The 21914-nt window shown below is 49.1% G+C and overlaps 1 protein-coding gene and 1 pseudogene across 5 annotated transcripts in view; one reads left to right on the top strand and one right to left on the bottom strand.

Moving 5' to 3' along the window:
• STS (steroid sulfatase) overlaps positions 1-21914 on the bottom strand; it is a 156808-nt gene that overhangs the window by 106490 nt on the left and 28404 nt on the right. Inside the window, exon 1 of one of the 5 annotated variants that reach the window (XM_045996303.1) lies at positions 9180-9246. The exons of the other annotated variants lie outside the window; for them this stretch is intronic. The gene's annotated coding sequence lies outside the window, so the exon portion shown is untranslated. Of the gene's footprint in view, positions 1-9179; positions 9247-21914 lie in introns of those variants that run through there. 5 annotated transcript variants of the gene reach the window in all.
• Positions 525-1846, top strand: LOC123934842 (annotated as a pseudogene).

The following is a 21914-nucleotide window of genomic DNA, read 5'->3' as shown; positions in this document are numbered from 1 at the left end:
TCCACGACTGAAAACAGACCCGGAGGAAAAGCCCGTTATCGAGCCTTAGAACACGGAGGGCAAAGGAAAGGTCATACGTGCATGCAAACGGGAGATGCAGGACAGCCACAGAGAGACTCCCAGTGGCTTTGCTGTTTCAACAGCCGCGCTGAATCATGTCAGATTACAACAGTCCCTAAATTCAAAGGGAAAATGATTTCCGAGCTGGCGCCGCACACCAGAAAACCACGGGGACCCAGGGACAGAGCCCGTGCACACACCGTGCACACACAAACACTGACCACTTGCCTCTGCTTCCAAGGAACCTGCCCCTTGGCATGGGGACAGAGCGTTCACGCCACGTTGCCTGCCTTTCTGGGCGTTACACACTCTTCACTGACATCCCCAAACACCAAGTGCAGAAAAATGTCACATTTGTCTTGGGGGGAACAGCAAAACATGACTAATAAGAATTACCATAATTAAATCCCCGTTCCCTCTCTCTTGGACCGTGAACTCGGGAGGCTGTTGCTGAGGCAGCGATCATGCTTGTCTCAACGTTGATTCCCCCGGACAGAAACCACGTCCCAGAGCACACGGAATTCACCTGTCTTCACTGGGCGAACCTGCTGAATCCCAAACTTGCTCAAGGCTTCCTTCGCTCCAATCCCCAAATCTGGAATGTTCACAGTGTCCTCAATGTCCTTCACTCCCTGGTAGACAAGTCCAACATTAACCGGCAGCTGGAGGTGTATACAAGCGGAGGTGACCCCGAGAGTGTGGCTGGCGAGTACGGACGACACTCCCTTTACAAGATGCTTGGGTATTTCAGCCTGGTGGGCCTTCTGCACCTGCATTCCCTGTTGGGGGACTACTATCAGGCCATCAAAGTGCTGGAGAATATTGAACTGAATAAGAAGGGAGTGCCAGGTGACCACGTATTACTACGTCGGTTTTGCATATCTGATGATGCGTCGCTATCAGGATGCCATCCGGGGTCTTTGCCAACATCCTCCTCTACATCCAGAGGACCAAGAGCATGTTCCAGAGGACAACATACAAGTACGAGATGATTAACAAGCAGAACGAGCAGATGCACGCGCTGCTGGCCATCGCCCTCACCATGTACCCCATGCGCATCGACGAGAGCATTCACCTGCAGCTGCGGGAGAAGTACGGGGACAAGATGCTGCGCATGCAGAAGGGCGACCCGCAGGTCTATGAGGAACTTTTCAGCTACTCGTGCCCCAAATTCCTGTCGCCCGTGGTCCCCAACTACGACAACGTGCACCCCAACTACCACAAGGAGCCCTTCCTGCAGCAGTTGAAGGTGTTCTCGGACGAGGTGCAGCAGCAGGCGCAGCTGTCCACCATCCGCAGCTTCCTCAAGCTCTACACCACCATGCCTGTGGCCAAGCTGGCCGGCTTCCTGGACCTCACGGAGCAGGAGTTCCGGATCCAGCTGCTGGTCTTCAAGCACAAGATGAAGAACCTGGTGTGGACCAGTGGCATCTCTGCGCTCGATGGCGAATTTCAGTCGGCCTCCGAGGTTGACTTCTACATCGATAAGGACATGATCCACATCGCAGACACCAAGGTCGCCAGGCGCTATGGGGATTTCTTCATCCGGCAGATCCACAAATTTGAGGAGCTCAATCGAACCCTGAAGAAGATGGGACAGAGACCCTGAGTACCTTCACACTATCGTTAGGAACCGATTCTGAGGTCTCTTCAGGAGGGGCGTATTCTTGTCACCGTGAAGCCTTTACCTAGATCAGCCATCCAGCGGAGTTGAAGTCTATTTGAATTAAGGACTGAAATGTTTTAAATGGGTCTCAGTAAAAGATCTTTGGAGCCAGAAAAAAAAGGCTTGTCTCAACGTTGATTCCCCCGGACAGAAACCACGTCCCAGAGCACACGGAATTCACCTGTCTTCACTGGGCGAACCTGCTGAATCCCAAACTTGCTCAAGGCTTGGTTTTATGGGAACGTGACCCCAGACAGGGTCTTTCTGTTTTCTCTTCCTGTGAGGTCTGAGCACCCGACGTGTCCGAGCCCAATCATGTTACCTGCAACAAGAGGCCCCAGAAACCGCCCTCGAGAAGAACCCACAGTGGAAAACACCAGGGGCAGCCACAGAGTGGTTCAAAGGAAACAGGTCATTATTATAAGCACTTGGCTAAGAAAAAAGCAGGAGGGAAGGGACGGTGAGAGGGAAGACAGGAACCAGCAACGTCCTCCAATGATAAATGAACAGAAACGTGAAAAATACCCAGTCCCGTTAGGAATCGAAAATTAAAATGAACCCACAAGGAAAACGCTGCTTGTGACCTAGGATGGGGTTAATACTATGTTGTGCTAACAGTGTCTCTTGCAAAGTCAGGGAGGTCATGGGGATGCCTGCTCATCGACTGTGCAAACCAAAGTCAGACAGACTTTCGGGAGTACGACTGACAATCCGGTACGTCAAGACTTTCACAGTCTTTGAACCAGCGTTTAAGTTTCCAGGAACTCCTCTCAGGGAAATACGGAGGGACACACACGTCACTTCCCAACACACTCTTACCAACAGTAGAAATCCGCAAAGCTACAGACATGGCGGAAATGTAAGTCAATTACATCATAAAGGATTATGCAGCCTGTAAATTCTTATTTTTTTTTAAGATTTTATTTATTTGACACTCAGAGAGATCAGAAGCAGGCAGAGAGGCAGGCAGAGAGAGAGAGAGAAGCAGGCTCCTCTCTTGAGCAGAGAGCCCGATGCAGGGCTTGGTCCCAGGACCCTGAGATCATGACCTGACCTGACCAGAGGCTCGACCCACTGAGCCACCCAGGCGCCCCAGCCCAAAAATTCTTGACTTCTGAATAATATTTTTTGTCATGAAGAAGAGGTTCGTGGTGTAATTTTGGGGTGGAAAAGACAGAACCTGATATTAAGACAGCATGACCCCAAATTAAAAAAAAAATACAACAAACTATTCAGTTTTGTACACGGATGTGTTATGTTAGAGCTGTATCTGTGTAGAGATACATGGTATCTGTGTGTAGAGATACACGGTATCTGTGTGTAGAGATACATGGTATCTGTGTGTAGAGATACACGGTATCTGTGTGTAGAGATACATGGTATCTGTGTGTAGAGATACATGTATGTAATTGGAAATAAGGAATACAGAACTTCATTTAAAACCACTTTTGGGGCGCCTGGGTGCTCAGTGGTTTAAGCCGCTGCTTTGGCTCAGGTCATGATCTCAGGGTCCTGGGATCGAGTCGCACATCGGGGTCTCTGCTCAGCAGGGAGCCTGCTTCCTCCTCTCTCTCTGACTGCCTCTCTGCCTACTTGTGATCTCTGCCTGTCAAAATAAATAAATAAAATCTTAAAAAAAAAAGAACACTTCTGAAGGCGTGGGACGACCAGAGGGTTTTTTTTTTTCAACATGGTTTTCAAATAAATTCTTGCTTTTATCAAATACTCTACTTATTTTTCTAGCCAGAAAAAGGCCTGCAGAGTCCAACTTAAGCATACTTCCCTTGTGCCAAAGGATACAATGTCACAGTTAAATTTACAAAACTCCTCTAACTCGGGAGTAAAAAGACAATGAACCCGGGCTTCCCGTTGGCCTGAAGAGAACCTAATTGAGACGACTTCAGCGTGATGAGCTCTGATTTTTAAATCGTGATCCCGTCGAATGCTATGCAGCTGCTCCCTGTCATGTGATCATAAAAAAAAAAAAAGAAAGAAGAATGTTCTTTTCAGAGAAATCTTTTAAGTGCTTATTCTCTTAGCACAAGCACATGGTAAATGCTTAATAAATGCTCCTCGCGAGAGAATTGAATTCACGCCGATTTCTCATCTCCGGAGTTCTTGCCTCGTGGAAGAAAGCTGATTACAACAGCGCAACGTCCCAGGAAGCTACGGATCTCAAACCATCTGCCTAAAGCCTTGCCCCGGGATCCCTGCAGCCTTCCCCAGACGCTAACACGCTTCCTTCGCCGCAATTCTTTCAGTATGTTTAGCTGGAAAGAAAGAAAACCTCCACCAAAGTGTGTGAGGACAAGAGGGAAAGAGCTCAAAGGCACGCACAGTGTTTCAGACTGGGGTGAGGGGCACCGTGGACACGAACGAGGGGACGTTACGAAGGCGACCCCGGTGGTCATGACGGTGCGGGTCCGTCCTTGCCCGCAGCACCACTACCCCTGAGTCTGGGGACGCCATCTGTTCATGTCTCAAAACTCCGTTCTCGTATTATATCGAGGGTGTGCCCATGGCTCTGCGGCCCCAACAGCGGGATGGCAAGCATCTAAATCAGTGTGTCCCAAGATCACGGTGCCACACCTCCAGGGTGGCCCCTCCAGGAGCAGGGATCCCTCCCAAACACACAGAGAAGCCATGGAAGCCCAGCAACTTGCGGGGAGACTGCCACCGAGAAGAATGCATTGAAGGGCGGCACGGATGGAGGGGACGGAACGACATCGTCCACAGCACAGGTAGAACGCAGGCCGGGTGCAAAGGGACGCCCTCGCCGGTACGAGAAGGGGCTGATGCCTACCGTCTGCGGTTAGAGCAGTGAGTTCCCTGCACCTTTGCTCTGCTCTGAAGCATCCCTGGATGTATTCGAGAGGGCAAGAGAGAGAGAGAGAGAGGGAGGAAGAGAGAGAGGCTAAGGAAAACACAAAATCGGTTTGGGTTCTCACGTTGGGAACCATCTTAACGGAGCATCCGTGCTGCTGACTCTGAGCATTTCACTGTCCAACAGGTGCTGAGCTGTGGACAGGTGTGTGTGATGGGCTCCAAAGCCCACCAGGACATATGTGCTTGGGGTAGACCCGTAGAAGTTCCCACCACCAGACTCAGCACTCGGGAAACGTGCCAACCATGGCACTACGCATGTACCTTCACTGCTGGAGACTCGTTCTCATCCCCAGATAAAAACCAAACCAGATGGACCCTCTCTCTGGCCTCTCCCCATCTTTCTTTTTCTGTCTTATCCCATCAAGTTCCACGTTGAACCCAACACCCATCCAAACAGAGGTGGAGAAAGAACGGAGCTCCTTTCACTGCCTTTCTAGGTGATGGCCTGTCACCAGAAATGAGAGTGTGAGGGTGTCCATCCCATCGACAAGGTAGGGAAAGCTGAAACGTACCTTCGTCCCCGTCACATACACCATGAGATGATTCGAGATACAAGAGTCTAGAGTTCTAGAGCGCCTGGGTGGCTCAGTGGGTTAAAGCCTCTGCCTTCGGCTCAGGTCATGATCCCAGGGTCCTGGGATCAAGCCCCACATCATGCTCTCTGCTCAGCGGGGAGCCTGCTTCCCTCTCTTTCCCTGCTTACCTCTGCCTACTTGTGATCTCTGTCAAATAAACAAACTAAATCTTAAAAAAAAAGAAAAAAGAGTCTAGAATTCCTATACGCAACCTCAACATTTCCTGCAAGTCTGACAAAGAGTTCTCCCAAGGGAATGACCTCATACCTCCTGCACGCCTTTCAACACCATGAAAGAACACAGACCACAAAAAATGTCCCTTAAATACTATGGTCAGATGGTTCACAAGAAAAGAAGACCATGGGGATTAATTCAGTTTTCGACATTCCTCATGAAGATGACCTAGAATAATCTTTCAAATAAACTAAAGACTAGTATTATGGAGAAAAAAAAGGAAGTTCACCAAATTCTTTGATGTTTGAAACATGAACTAAATCTGAGTAGAAAATCACAAGCGCTTGTAGCTATCAGTATGACATTCAGCATTTTTAAAAAAGATTTTTATTTATTTATTTGACAGAGAGAGATCACAAGTAGGCAGAGAGGCAGGCAGAGAGAGAGGAGGAAGCAGGTTCCCCGCGGAGCAGAGAGCCCAATGTGGGGCTCGATCCCAGGACCCTGGGATCACGACCGGAGCCGAAGGCAGAAGCTTTAACCCACTGAGCCACCCAGGGGCCCCGATGTTCAGCGTTATTAAATGCACTTAACACACTCTTCTCTGCACTGCCCTAGTAGTAACGTCTCCAACAGCTACAGACGTGGTGAGGCCATTTCTTGCTTTTCGCACAGAGAAATGTTCTTTGGACGTAAAGGCGTTCTGGAGTCCATGTTTTTTCTTTGTCCCTCAGAAGAACGAGTCTCAGGTTTATTTTTCAAAGCAGAGAACACCCACGAGTCATCAAGGAAACGACCTATGAGCCACTATTGCAAATACACAGGAGCCGAGCACTTGATCAACCCCCACCCCGAGTGTGAGATTTTGAAATACACAAACCAGACAGATAACTGACGTCCCCTGGCTCCCCATGCATCAGTGGGTCAAGGGTGTGCCTTCGGCTCAGGTCAGGATCCCAGGGTCCGGGGATCGAGTCCCCACGTCGGGCTCCCTGCTCAGTGGGGAGCCTGCTTCTCCCTCTGCCTCTACCCCATCCCCCAGCTCCTGTTCTCTGTGTCACTCAAATAAATAAGTAAAAATGTTTTTAAAAAATTTAAAACAATGTAGAATTCAGAGACAGAATGCACGTCTTAAGTTACAGAAGAAGGATATCAGGAAAACATGATGTCCGATGGTCAATATCCATCCTGTCGTCAAGTTCAGAGTTGATTTTAATAAAATACAGACGGAAGGCCGCACAGGGCCAGAGCCCAGATTTAATAAAGAGACATAAAATGTCTCCGCAGTACAGTTGCAACAGCATTATGCTAACCACTGCTCATCAAGCGATTATTGTTTTAAAATTAGAAGGCTGCGCCCACGTTATAAAGCCAATCTGACCACAGGCATCTCACGAGTGTCTTCCGACGTTTTCTCCGGGGAGATGACGACGTACGTGAAGGTGTGGTACGGATTTCTTCCTGACCCCAAACCGTCTCATAGTTCATACCCGGAACCACAGGCTAGTTGACGGTCTTTGTACAGAACTTACTCTTAGAATGAGAAGCTTCAAAGAAGCTTTTGAAAGGGAAAAAGAATCCTAATCCACACAGCACCCCACACGGGGTGTAGACAGAGGGACTGACTTTCTTCTCCAGGGTCGTCAGCTACAGGACGAAAGCCTGTGCGGTGGAACCTGGCAGGAAATTCAGGGACCCGACTTTAAAGTGCTGCTTCTGTGCACAGAGACACAAGAAGAGCACACGCTTCCTCCGGGACCGAGATGCGTTGGCTCCTGGGACGAACCCCCACGGGTTAAGGAGAGATCAGCGCTGACAAGTGCCTGCCCCTGTCCTATTGGGCAAAGCCACAGCTTGAGGCACCCCACAGTTAAAGACCATTCTCTACACTGGGGTACGGGACAGGCCAAATTCTATCAGAAAACTTATTCCCCCCCCCTTTTTTGCAAGTCACCTTATTTGACTAAAAATCGAAGGAACAAAATATACCGTTACTATGACCACCGGAAGCATCCTTTCCCATTCATGCGTTCAACACTTAGACTCCACAGCTACAAGGTTCTCTGCGTTGCTGGAACATTGCAGGGAACACTGTTTCCTGCCTCCAGAACGTGCAATGGGTCTGCAGACGGAGGTGACTCCAAGCATCAGGACGGGACCCACGATCCCATCTGAGACCGAGTAACACCCCACACGGGGCAGGAGTGTCTGCAGCAGGGAGGGCGCCTCACCCAGCTGGAGGCCACAAGCCAGGAGAAGTTGGCTAGTGGGGGAGCCCTTGAGGGGGCCTAGCGCCTGGCTGGTGGGACAGCTTCATAATGCAATGTGTCTGCTAGGGACGGAGACAGCAAGGAGGCCAGAACTGATAAGAGACCCACAGTGGAGCTCCTCCCTGCCCTGGTCCAGAATCCCATCTCCGTTCCAGTGGGCAGCGACCAGAGAGCCCCAGCAGGGCCAGAGGGAGCTCCATGTGTAGGCTGGAGGAAATGCGTCTGGCTCCCGGTGGACGACACGGTCCAGTAGGACGTGAGTGTGTCACACATGTGTCTCTGGAGGACAGCTCAGCCCAAGGCATGGTTGGCCGTGCCAGTACGGATGGAGGGACGCATGGATGGACAGACAAGGGACACCTGGAAAGCAGTGCTGGGGGCGGCTGATCTTTGTGCATGAGAGATCTCTGCGCTCTGAACGCCCCGTCTTCCAGCGTAAGGCACGTGTCTCTGCTCTTACTGTCCATCCCGGGGCTGGACGGCCATGCTGCTCACCGAACTGCGGCTAAGACCCAGCTGGGACCACGGACAGACCCACATCTTTATGTCAGTCATCAAACCTGTCACCGCCAGTGGTCCTCAGTCACAAAACGGGGCCGGCAGGCAAACCAGGAGCTGCCAGTAAGCTCATTCACCGCATCTTTCGCTCCTAACAAAGTCCAATAGACACAAAACTCAGAGCTGCTGCGCTAGAGGACGGCGGGATCCACTTGAACCCGTCCCCAGGCGTGAGGAGGTTCCCCGTGGAGCTCCCTCACGCTTCCAACAGGAACAGTGTGGACCTACGGGGCCCAGCGTCCTCCACGGGTCCCCTCGAATGGATGTCAAGCTCACAAACCAAGCGTGTGACGTGAGTGTGTCTGCCCATGCCTTCTTACACGGAATGCTTTATTCCTGAGGTAGTGTGGCGCGCATGTACAGAAATGGACAACGAGATGGCTGCTCCAGATCCCGAAGCCAGACGGTACTGGCCAGAAAGAAGCGACATGGGCTCTGGGATTTCTGCTCCGACGCAGACACCCACAGGCCGAGGCCCCCGGAGCCCAAACCACGCACAGGCAAAGGCGGAGTCTGCAAGTGGCCCAGCAATTACCAACGACGCGTCGTGCCTGCACCACTGCACAAGGACCCACGAAGCGCTGGGTACCACACAGGGAAGCCACACGGAAGGGATGATGGCCTCCACGGTTTTCTGCGAGCATCACCCAACAAAGACACAGGGTTCACCATCTTCAGAGTCCCAGGGAGGAGGTTTGGCCAAGCATAGCCCACAACCACACAACATGAGGACCCGTCCATCACAGACGGGACCAGGATACCCTGAGCCTCGTGGCAGACTCGGACATCCCCGAGGCAGATGGAGGGCGGTGCGGGACACCTGCCTCTTGCACACGGGTCCTGCACAAAATTCCGACCACCACCACCGATGGGACCCAAACAGCTCCTCAGACAGCAGAAGGACAGGGACGCTGCATACGTATTTTCCCCAAGACTTATCTTTGCAAAACTTTCCAACTCACCAAATAATTAAAAAGAAAACGAACTCACGTATCCTTCGCTTAGGCTGACGGATGGCTTGCACTTTGCACTGCGTGCTCGCTTGCTGTCTCTCCCCACTTGCACACACACGTATGCACGCACGCACGTCCGCGCACACCTGTTTTCTGCCTCGGAAGAAAGGATGGAAAATGGACGTGTGATTGTGCGTCATGACGTCTCATAGAGATGTTTCTGCAGAAACCATCACCGTCGCCCTCTGAAGAGCTGGGCGTGAGTCTCCCAGAATGAGGACGTTTCCTCTGTAAGCTCGAGGCCGTCACACCGGCCATGCACACAAACGCCAAATCGGCACACTCAGCTTTGACACAGCCTCCACGGAACTGAGTCTCCTGGTTCCTCCCCCTCCCCCCCGCCCACATCTGGGACCCTTTCCACATTCAGGCACCGCTGCTCTGTTCCCTCCTCCTTCCAAATCCAGAACGGTCCCTGACCTTCCTTTGCGTCCCATGACACAGACTATTTTGGAAGAATCTAGGTCAACTATCTGTGACAATGTGCTACATTCTGGGTCCGTCCGCTCCTTTCCTCGTGACAGATCCCAGCGCAAGGCTCCCGGCAGGGACATTCCGCAGCTGATTTCCTGTTCTTGCTGCCTCTGATCGGGACGCACGTGACACCATGGTGCCCTACGAGCAGTCGGTCAACGACAATATCCGTTTGATTGATTGATTTGTTACATCGATTTGTTGCTTCTGATTATTATTTAGATCGATATTTAGATGGATTGATTTATTTTCTCTCGCGTTGTATCTGCATGAACTTTGATTTCTCGGAGACACACAACACGTTGACCATCATTTCCTGGGTTGGCATGATCTTGACCCCCAAATGTGCGTACTGTCGTGGGTACTTGCTGCCCTAAAAATAACCTTACTAAGGATTGACCGTCCCCTTGAAACACCTTTTCACTGTCACCAAAGGATGAAAAAATTACCCTCTTAGTATATATGTAAGCAGAGCACCTCAAGAGACCTGCTGGCAGGTCTTCTCAAACAAGACGATGTCTCATCAAAAGGAAATTTGGGGAGGGGGTTCATAAGAAAACTTTAATTTCACGAAGCCTTTTTTGGGAGGAGAAAAGAGAGAGAAATATCAGACATAAGATCAAAGTATTTTCTCGGTGATCGCCAGTCCACTCAAGGAGAGGGGGAAAGTTTAAGATGCCGCATTCCGAACCCTGCGTTTTAAACTGTGAAGGACATTAACATACCCCTTGAGGATAGCTTTATGGTGGGGAGATATAATGGACACGGTTATGAGGTCTTTAGGCACACATACCGTAGTCTCTGCCGAAAGACTCCCACATCACATCAGAACGTTAAGGAAGAAGGAGTGTGTATTCGTTTATCATGAATTAATCATGAGCCTTTTCAGCTGCATACTTTTAATTAGCTACTGAGTCTGTCCATTTTTCTCCGAGCTCTTCTAGCTGGGTCTGGAGAATGTTACTGTCCCCTCTAGACTAAAATCACACACACGTGCACACACACATACAGACACACACACACACACACACACACACACACACAGATTCAAAGTATTTCACTGCAAAAGGTCCGGTTGTTTTCTAGGGGAATAAAAATAAAAGTCTACTTAGCAGGTGCTTACGGCTGTGAAAGCTGTGTCAGAACCCAGAGCGAGCTCCCGCATGAACGATACGTTCAGAAAATAAATTATCCTTTTAAAACCCCGAAAAGTTTGTTTCTGAAACAGAGAAAAGGAACCAATGAGCCTTTTAAGGAACAAATTACAGAAATCACAATAGAAAAATGTATCAGTTAAGCGGCTTGGCATTAAGAATGAACACAAGCCAAGGCTTTAAGTCTCCATGGCTGTTTCCTGGGGTAGGAGAAGCCTCTGCTGTGGGGTTTCCATTTAATAGGAAAAAAAAAAATCCTAAAAGGTCTTTCTCTTTTTGTTCTCTTGAATTCTCATTCTAACGCTGATCTCTGAACGGAAAAAAACACTGAATATATTCGGGGAAGAAAGAGAAGATTAAGTCAGCAAGTAGGGTTTCTGCAGCTCCCACGGCTGAGGGTCAGGGCTGAGAGGGTCTCTGTGGGGTCTGGGCTGCTCCTCCAAAGCTCCTCCAAAATCATGAGCCCCCAAATGCCTCCAGACATGCCCGAGTCACATCCCCGAGGGCAAGAGCACGGCCAAGGACTGCCCACCTGCTGTCAGCAAGGCTTAGGCAAGGACCCAGACTGGAGTCTGGAGACCCTGAAATCGCCCTGGCCACCACCTCCCTGCAGTGCCTATCATTGTGGGTGCCAGGCGCGTCCCACTCATCAGCATCTCCATCCCCCCAACAATGTCACCTTTCCTGTTTCAGTGACACTAGGAACCTGTCCTTTGTGCCCCATTTTGCAAGAGGCAGTGTGGACACTGGGAACTTCATCTGCTTCCTGAGGACATGGGCCAGCTGGGGGAGAGCTGGGATCCACGTCCCAGGAAACGCAACTCTGACCTCACGACACAGTTCCATCTTTGGGAACCTTCCCTACCAGTGGGAACCCATATCTTCTCGGAAAGCATCTCCGTGCACCTTCCTCTGAGCCTGTTGGCCCTGGGGATATCGACATGCTCTGAATGCCTGGCAGTGCCCACCGTGACATCTTAATGGCAGAAGGAGACACCCTGTCCCTTGTCGCTCACATACATCAGGGGAAAGTAACTTCCTACAGGATGCTCTCCCTTGGCAAATATGACCTTTCAGGGGATGGGTGGACCCCCATACATCTTGTCCCTGTAATGTCCGATCTTGCACAACACCATGTGAATGCGCCCCAAGCACTCAGACAGCGGTCCCGCGAAGTGCACACCGTGTCAACAATGACAATTTGTTCAAAGGACGGAGACAGACGCTCATCAGCCCAGGCTGAAATCCAACGCAGCAAGCTTGTTCTCGCCTCCAGGATTGCTCCTCCCGCATGTCTCTGCTTTCTGCTCGCTGCCTAACCCCTGCTTCCCTACAGGTCTCCGCAGACCAGCCGCCACCTCCGAGAAGCCCGCCTGGTTACCAGCGCCAAGCTGATCCATCCCTCCATGGCTAGCCATCCTCGCACGCCGTTTCCCCTCGACGGCACTTAACACTCTGTGGGGTCATCTCTTTGGGTGGTTTCATATGTGGGATCTGTTCTCCCCGCCGGGCTCAAGGGATCAACAGGGAAGGCGCCACGTGTCGGCCACAGTAAGCCCTAATACCTGTCTTCTGAGTACAACCGGGCTTGCACATGCTGGCTTTAGGACTGTCCCCTCTCTGTTTCTGGAGCCCAGGAAAAATGTTTCTCCCATGTTCAAATGGTTGGGAAACGACTATTTTGTGGTGCGTCAAGAGTATATGAGACGGGGAGTCCGGGAGTCCGTATCGTCTGTGGCGGCGTCCGTGCGACACGGTCAGAGTTCCATCACTGCCCAAGAGACCGTGCGGCTGCACAACTGGACGTACTGACTGTCGGACCCCGTCCACGACAAGTCTTTCAATCTCCCCTACAGAGTCCTACACACGAGGACGGCCTTGAATATTCTCATGAGTATTGACAGGGACGCCTGGGCGTTTGGCGGGTTCGGGCGGTGAAGCGTCTGCCTCCAGCTTAGATCAGGATCCCAGGTCCTACATTATGATCCCAGCACCCTCGGATGGAGCCCGACTTCGGGCTCCTTGCGCAGCGGGAAGCCTGCTTCTCTGTCTGCCGTTGCCCCCGCCACACGCTCGCTAGCTTTCTCTCTCTCTGACAAAGAAAATCTTAAAAAAAAAAAAAAAAAGAATACACACATATTTTTAGTTGTTGACATTTACACAAAGCTAGCATATGTCTTGAAACAATTAGCCTAAGATTTATGGTTCTCGCGTTAAGATACAAAGTATTCTCTCACTTGCGAAGTCACGTTCACACGCCGTGAATACCATACTGGGGCTAAATGACTCTTCTGCAGGTTTTCCTCAGCATGGGGCTTGCTTGACGGAAGTTAAGCCTCCAGCAGCAATTTCTTAGGTTCAGTCGGGGTCCCGGAAACGTTATTTGCCACCCCCACCCCCCAGAGATGGCATTTGGAACTGTCATCAATCTTCCGGCGTGGCATTTCACGTTGGACTCTGCTGGAAATGGGATGCCGCGCGCTCAATACTCATCCTTGACCTCCCACTGCCCAGGTGATGGAACCACCAGGCACGGTCGTGTCTTCCAAACGCTGACCATGATGTTACCGGGCAAGACCAAGATCCCATGGATGTGGCTTGGAAGAACAGCGTGATCCCTCCCTCGGGAGGCAGTTGAGATCCAGACCATCATTCTCCTTTCTCTTATCCCCCCTTTATTTACAGAAAATAGAGTTCAAGCCATCAGCATGGAAACGCTTTGACCCGTACTGGATGCTCTGTGCTCACGACTGCTGGTGACTGAGGAAGACGAAGAAACAGGCTGAAGGAGATGAAGTCACGATACCTACCTCCGCAGTATTTCTGCAAGAGCCCCACCTGCGGAAGGAAATCCGCACGAGAAAACCTAACGGCTCACGCTCAAAGGACGTTTTTCAAAACAGCAGCGGCATTGTTCTCACCGCGTGGGGATTGCTCCCAACAGGGGTCATTAGACAATGTCTAGAGACATTTTTAGTTCTCATGGCTGCACGCATACTGGCTTCTAGTGGACAGAGACAAAGATGCTCTAAGATACCATATCCAGCCCAAGACAGCCCCGAGCACAGAGAACCACCCGCCCGGCCTACACGGGACAGCCCCCCAGCACAGAGAACCATCCACCCAGTCTGCACGAGACGGCCCCCCAGCACAGACAGCCACCCGCCTGGACTTCCACCAGAAAGGACCTGGTGTCAAATGTCATCAGCACCACGGTGTAGAAGCTATGCCCTCGAGCACAGGTCCAATCACCCCTAAGGTGGGTGTGACCACAGAGGTAGGAAAAGCAGCAGGCAGGGTAGCTAGGGGTCGTGATCAGCGTGTTCCAACAATCACACACGGCAGCAGTGTGCACATCCATGATGGCTCCACTATCATTACGGTGAGCGACGTGAAAATAAGTCTCTTCAGGCACGATTTACAGTCCAAGGTCCACGGAACAAGAACACTGGGGACCGACAGGTTATGTCGGCTTTATTATCGGGAACCCCTACACTGACACGCTGGCGAACTCACAAATCGCAAGCATGCTTCGTTACCCCGTCCTGTCTCTGTTTAGCCATGATTCTCGTGACTCGAGTTCTACTTGGCAGCAAAACCCAACTTAAAGCGCGTGGACGTATCAGAGGGTTAACGTGCCAGGCTCAGCTAGCGGCTGGTACCACGCTGCTTTGTCATGACGTCTGACTTACCTGTACTGGGAAAACGTCAAAAAGAGTGCGAGACACCCCAGGAGTGGCGGTGAGAGGAAGGAGAGAAAGCACCTGCCCCAGGAGCCGAGAAGTGTGGTCATCCAGGAAGTCTGCTTGCGCTGGGCCTCGGACGGAGGCGGTATGAGACGACGGTAAAGAGAAGGAAAGGCAGGTTGTTGAAATCTGGCTGACTGGTTTGCCGCAGGATGACCAACGCTCCCAGTTTGTCCGGGACAGAGGGGTCCCAGTGTTGAAACTGAGACAGCCCCGGGCAAAAGTACGTGCAAAGCTTGGCAAAACGGAGAAGTGACCGCTGCAAGCCAAGTGTGAATGCTCAGGAAACAGACCAAAGGGGTTCACGAAGCTAATGGAAACCCACAGTGAAAACCATCTTCTGAATAGGAAGGAGCAGAAGACAGCATTGAGGAACCTGAAAGGAGACCCTTACTGGATGCTACTGCACGTGTCCTGACGTCAAGTGAGGACAGAGGTCACCTTCCCTGCCAGCTGCTGCCTGTGTTGGTGACCCAAAGCTCTCAGCTAAGTGTGTCTTTGGAAACTGCTCTCGGCCAGAGACAGCTGCCTTTCCCAAGGTGATGCCACCCCCCACCCTCAAGGTAACCGTGGCTGGGTCCCAAAGGTGTACCCTCCTTGCTTCAAAGTAAGACAACTCTGAGGGTCATACGAGCTCCCGAGCTCCCTCCGACACAGCGTGACATCTTTGTTGCAAGGGCATGACCACCCCACTTCTCCCTCTGCCTCATCCTCCTTACAAGTGTGGATCCTAAGAACTCCCACCAGCACCACCAAAACCCCCTCGTCCCAGAATCTATTTCCTGGGACTGGACATAAGGCAAGAGCCGATAAGAGCTTTAATCTTGAATACATGTACACGGTACCCATGGGTGAAACAGCCCCATCCCGCCACTGAGCTAGAGTGCTAGGCAAACCCTCCAAAAACAGCGGGAGACAGGTCTTCAAGCCCAGCTTCATGGCCCCCGGGGTGTGTCAATGCCTCAGGCAAAGGCAAGACAGAGCAGTCATTGGTTAGAAAAACCAACAGTCAAGATGAGGGTAGTGTGAACTCAATTTACTGATTCATCGTCATTCGAAGAGAGGCTTCCCAGAGAGTACGGCCTGAGTAATCCAAGAGCCCGCCCATCGACAGCAAACAAGCCGGGCTAGGAGTCAGCCATGAAATAGCAGAGATTCTCGTGGTCCCGCTCCTGTACTTCTTATGAAATGTAGTGCTCTAGCTACTTCTTCACTCTTTACGGTGAAACCTGTGATACCGCCTGTGGACTGAGGAATTCTGCACTCTAGGAAGAGCCAATAAACATTTTCTTCAACTGTTTGCGACTCTAAGAAGCACAAGGATAAGAGTGGGTGTTAATGATCATGGTGTTCTGAGGAAGAGTGGGAAAAAAATCCCATTCAATAAAACCTTTAAAAAAAAATCCCATAGAACACAGTTTGGCAATGTAGGCTCTGTGCGCCGAACGGCCCACTGTCTATTTCTGCGGATGAGGTGTTACAGGAACACAGTCACGTCGATGCCTTTACGTACCGCCCATGACTACTTCCTCACTGCTATCACACCCGACCCTCACAGCCAACAACATTGACCGCTACGTGGCCCTATATGGAACAGGCTGCCAACCCCTAACCAAGATACAGTGAAAATGGGACCTGTTGATTGTTGGTCTCAGGAACCAGAGATGACGCTGGCCGGACAAGACAGATGACAATGAAAGATGTCTTTTAGAGGCGTGCCTTTTCCACGAATGGTCATTTGTCTCTGGAGAACCCTGTCCCCAAGTGATGATCACATGGCCATCCACTACATAACGATGGCCCTATGGGAGCCCTGAAGCACCCGCTTCTCAAAAACCCATGAAGCATGCAGAGATCGTGAACATGTATTACAGGGATACACCCCAGAATTGTATTGATCTCAACGTGGCTGTATCTGATGTTTTTCCTAGAAACTAAGTTTCTAGGGTATTGATGGCCTATCAGCATACAATTTCATTTATTATTACTAGAGGACTATAGAAATTTACGCTCAGGGAACAATTACAGCCCTTGTTGTCTTCAAACACCCCGCCTAGACGGACAGTCATCCGTCCTTCTGCGGGCGTATTCACGTGTTGGCTTACGGAGGGCTGCCCTCACTTGCTGCGGTGTTCTGTGAGACATGCCCAAGGCATGCATCGTCCCTCTAAAATAAGCATGACTCTGAATTCCCCACGTACATCTGGCTCTAAGGTCTCCAGATAAGAAACGGGAGATGGATATCGATATGCAGCGTCCGCCGAGAGCGTGTGTTACCCGGGACTGCGGGAATGCTGGGAGTTTAATCGGAGCGAGTTACCAAGCTGTCGCTCTATACAGGAGGAACATCTGGACTTATACAACCACGTCGGACAGATGCATTCCTAATTCTCAGAAGCCCCTCTCCTGCACCAGCGAATTTTTCAATGGCAGCGTACAATGAGAAAACAAGGAAAGTGATGTTGTATTTCCCACTTCACGTAGCAGGCACTGAGTCATGTTGCTGGCAGGCTGGGTTTATCTTTTTTTTTTTTTTTTTTTTTGAAGACTTTATTTATTTGAGAGAGAGAGGGGGAGAGCACAGAGGGAGCATGAGAAGTAGAAGGAGAGTCCCCCTGTGAGTAGAGAGCTCAATGCGGGGCTCAGTCCCAGGACCCTGACATTATGACCTGAGCCAAAGGCAGATGCTTCCCGACTGAGCCACCCAGGCATCCCAGGCTGGGTTGATTTCAGACCCATAATCCAAAATTCTAGGATTTTTAGTACTCGAGTCAAACTATAAAGTAGCTTTTATGCCCGATATAGAGCTGAGTTTTACAGATTTATGACACAAAACAAACTCAGCTAAACATAATAACGGTGACCCGATGGGGGAAGGGAATTCTAACCATACAATTGTCTCTTGTGCCATGGGGATGGCTTCAAATTCGTCAAATACCTTGACTTGTGTTGCCTTAGTTTTACTCAGGCTACCTTTTGGCATGCTCTGGATGGAACACTTGTTACCGTCTTTAACTTATTTATTTAATTATAATCTTGATAGGGCCAGTTGGTGGTTTGATATTTAAAAAAAAAAATACTGGAATCAATGATTCTTATCTATGTGCTATTTAAAGGAATATCTCCATTAGCAAAAGTCTACTACTCTTGCAATTAGCATGCCCTGTAATCTGTCTTGTGTGCTGCAGGTAGTATTAGGAACCTCAACTATGGAATGAAGCACGGCGAGGTACCAATCCCAGTCCTATGACTTACTGTGTAGTAATTCGGATGATCTTGGGTGAGTGATTGCACCTCTGAGTCTCAGCACTGGGTGGGAGGTACACTTCGTCTCCCTAAACTGAGTACACGATTTTCCCAGTGGAGGCCACATCTGTGTATATACAACGTTCTGAAGGTTGTGCACAGCTGCAGAGTGGGTTTCACAAAATGTCTGATGGACTTATGTCTTAAATTAGTTATACAATGAGGTCCGGAGATTCCTCCTGGGGAACTATGAATATTAACACAGATTTGGAAACGAAGAGCTATGAGACAGGATTTCTTTTAAATATCAGCTTGTATAAAGACTATAAAAAAATTAAAAAAGGACTAAGATACAAAGCATACATACATACATTTGTCAGCTATCCCTGGTATGCCTTGCCCTGGAGATGCAGGACTCTAACCTCTGTCTCCATTGTGACATGGACTTCCCTCTACATGTCTGCACATCACCCCCCTCCCTCCATGTCTGTCCAGGAGTCTCATTATAAGGACACCAGCCCTGCTGGCTCAGAGCCTTTCTCACTGCACTATGACCTCATCTTAACTTTACTATTATCTCTTTACGTCTGCGATGACTCTATTTCCAAAGAACGTCATATGCTGAGGTTCCAGGAATAATGTGGTTTGCAGGGATCACTCCTCAACCCACGAGAAGCACCTTTCTTCTTTAGGAATGGAGGGGTGTCGGCAGTGGGCAAGGAGCACTCACGTGGTCTGAAGGCAGGCCCCACACACCACCAAAGCTTCTCAGCGGACAACAGAGGGCAAGTGCCCCAAAGTGTGGTGCTGCTGCATCTCTGGGAAATGCCTGGTCTGACCTACTGATGGCAAACAGCTCAGCCCCCACAGGAGGGTGCACACAACACACATAGGAGACAACCCCGAAGCACCAGGTTCCGGGGAACAGGGGACACTGTACCACAGGGCACTACAGGACCTCTTCTACATCAGGCCACTCCTCCCAAGGGCAGGAAAGACAGCTGACTTTTCTAACACCCAGAAAAAGAGAGCTAGACAAACTGAGGAGGCAGAGGAATATGTCCCCAGTGAAGACAGAGGACAAAATCACAGCAAGAAAGCTAAACAAAATGGAGATAAGCAATATGCGTGATACAGAATTTAAAGTAATGGTCATAAAGATAACCCCTGGGCTTGAGAAAAGAGTAGAGGATCTTGGTAGGACCCTCAACAATGAGACAGAAAACAAGAACCAATCAGAGATGAAGAACTCAAGAACTGAAATTAGAAATACACTAGAGGAAATAAATAGTGGACTAGAGGAAGTAAAAGAATGAATCAGTAAGCTGCTCACTGAAGTAATGGAAAGCAATCAAGCTGAGCAAGTGGGAGAAAAACAATAATAAAAAATGAAAACAGACTAAGGGAACTCAGCGACTCCATCAAGTGTAATAACAATGGCATTATAGGGACCCCCGAAGGAGAAGACAGAGAGAAGAGGGCAAAGAAAAGTATTTGAAGAAGCAATAGCTGTAAACTTTTAAATAGTTATAAATCCAGATCCAGAAGGCACAGAGATCACCAACAAAATCAACCCAAGGATGTCCACACAAACATACACAGTAATTAAAATGGCAAAAGTAGTGATAAAGAGAGAATTCTAAAAGCAGCAAGAGACAACAGATACCTACAAGGAGAACCCCATAAAGCTAGCAGTGGATTTCTCAGCAGAAACTCTGCAGGCCAGAAGAGACTGGCATGATATATTCCAAGTGCTGCAAAGAAAAAAAAAAAACAACAAAACCCATAGCCACAGATACTGTATCCAGCAAGGCTGTCATTCAGAATGGGAGCGAAAAGGAGTTTCCCAGACAAACAAAAGTTAAAGCAATGCATTGCCATGAAACAAGCCTTAGGAGAAATGCTGAAGGGAACTCCTTGATTGGATAGGAAGGATTCAACGTAGGAGAAGAAAAGTAGGAAGCTTTACAGAAGCTGTAAAATCAAGTATATCTATAAAACTCCGTCAAGGGATTCACAAAATAAAAGGATGTAAAGTATGAGACCATATAACTAAAAGGCGGGCGAGAGAAAAGAATGGGTATCAACTCAAGGGGCCATCAATGCCATGCAGACTGCCGTATGCATAAGATGGTATATATAAACCTAATGGTAACCACAAATCAAAAACCAGAAAAAGATGGGCAAAAAAATAAAGAGCAAGGGACCTACGTACATCACTCAAGAAAGCTAGCGAGCTCAGAGAGAAAACAAGAGAAGGAGGGAACAAGGAAGAACTAGGACAACTATAACACAAGCAACCAGAGGGCAACTCATACACACCTACCAAGAATTACTTTGAATGTGAATGGGCTAAAAGCTCTGATCAAAAGGCCTAGGGGGACGGGATGGATAAGAAAGCAAGACCCATCTGTACACCGCCTACAAGAGACTCATTTCAGAGCTACAGACACCTGCAGACTGAGCACGACGGGATAGAAAAGCATTTATCAAGCAAACGGTGGCGAAAAGAGAGCTGGGGTAGCAGTACATACATCAGACAAAAGACAGTTTAAAACAAAGGCTGCGTCAAGGGGCAAAGAAAGACACTGTATAAGTGTAAAGGGAACAATCCAGAAAAAGGATATAGTAATTCTAAATATTTATGTGTCCAACATGGGAGAGCTCAAATATATTAAAGCAGTCAATAACAAGTATAAAGGAAGGAAGTAATAATAATACAGTAAGAATACAGAACTTTGGGGTGCCTGGGGGGCTCCGTCGATTAAGCATTTGCCTTCGGCTCAGGTCATGGTGCCAGGATCCTGGGATTAAGTCCAGCATCCGGCTCCCTGCTTTTTCCCCTTCCCTCTGCCTGCCACTCCCCCTGCTTGTGTTCTCTCTCTGTGGCTCACTCTATCTCTCTCTCAAATAAACTATTTAAGAAAAGAATAGGGAACTTTAAGGCCCCACTTACATCAATGGATAGATCATCCAAATTGAAAATCTAGAAGGAAATGGTGGCTTTGAATGACACATTGAACCCCACACATCTAACAGATATATTCGGAACATTTCATCCTAAAATAGCAGAATACACATTCTTTTCAAGTGCACACAGAACTTTCTCCAGAACAGATCGCTTATCAGGCCACAAGACAAGTCTCAACAAATTCATCAAAATAAAATGTGTGAAATCAAAATAAAACGCTTCTTCTCAGTAAAGGAAACCATCCACAAAATAAAAAGACAACCTCCTGAAAGTGAGAACATATTTACAAAGGACACATCCAATAAATGGTCAGTATCCAAAATACATAAAGAACCTATACAACTCAACACACAAGTAAACAAAGAATCTAGCTTAAAAAAAATGGGCGGAGGACATGAACAGACATTTCTCCAAAGGGATGGCCAACAGACACATGGAAAGAGGCTCAACATCACTCATCATCAGGGAAATGCACATCAAAACCACAATGAGATTCCACCCCACACCTGTCAGAATGGCTAAAATCAACAACACAAGAAACAAAAAGTGCTGGCGAGGATGTGGGAAAAAAGGAACCCTCCTGCACCATTGTTGGGCACGCAGACTGACTCAGCCACTGTGGAAAATAGTATGGAAGTTCCTCAAAAAATTAGAAGTAGAATTGCCGTAGGCTCCAGTAATTCTACTACTGGGTATTCACCCAAAGAACACCAAATCACTAATTTGAAAAGATACATGGAGCCCAATGTTTACTGTAGCATTGCTTTCAACGGCCAAATCCTAGAAGTAACCCAACTATCCACTGGGAGATGAATGGATAAAGAAGGTGTGGTATGCATGTGTGTGTGTGTGTGTGTGTGTGCAAGCATGTGGGCGTGCACGCCTATGGTAGCCTAAGAAACAGACCGTGAACTCTAGAGAACACACTGATGGTCACCAGAGGGCAGGTGGTTGGGGACATGGGGGAAACTGGTGAAGGGGATGACGAGATGCCCTTGTTGGGATGAGCACTGAGTACTGTATAGAATCACTGACCCTCTAGACAGCACACCGGAAACTAACAGAACACTGTAGCTTAACTGTATTGGAATAACAAAAAAAAAGAAAGAAAGAAAGAAAAA

The sequence above is a fragment of the Meles meles genome, chromosome X, assembly GCF_922984935.1.
Source record: "Meles meles chromosome X, mMelMel3.1 paternal haplotype, whole genome shotgun sequence".
Lineage (NCBI taxonomy): Eukaryota > Metazoa > Chordata > Mammalia > Carnivora > Mustelidae > Meles > Meles meles.
This window is presented reverse-complemented; position numbering and strand designations above follow the sequence as displayed.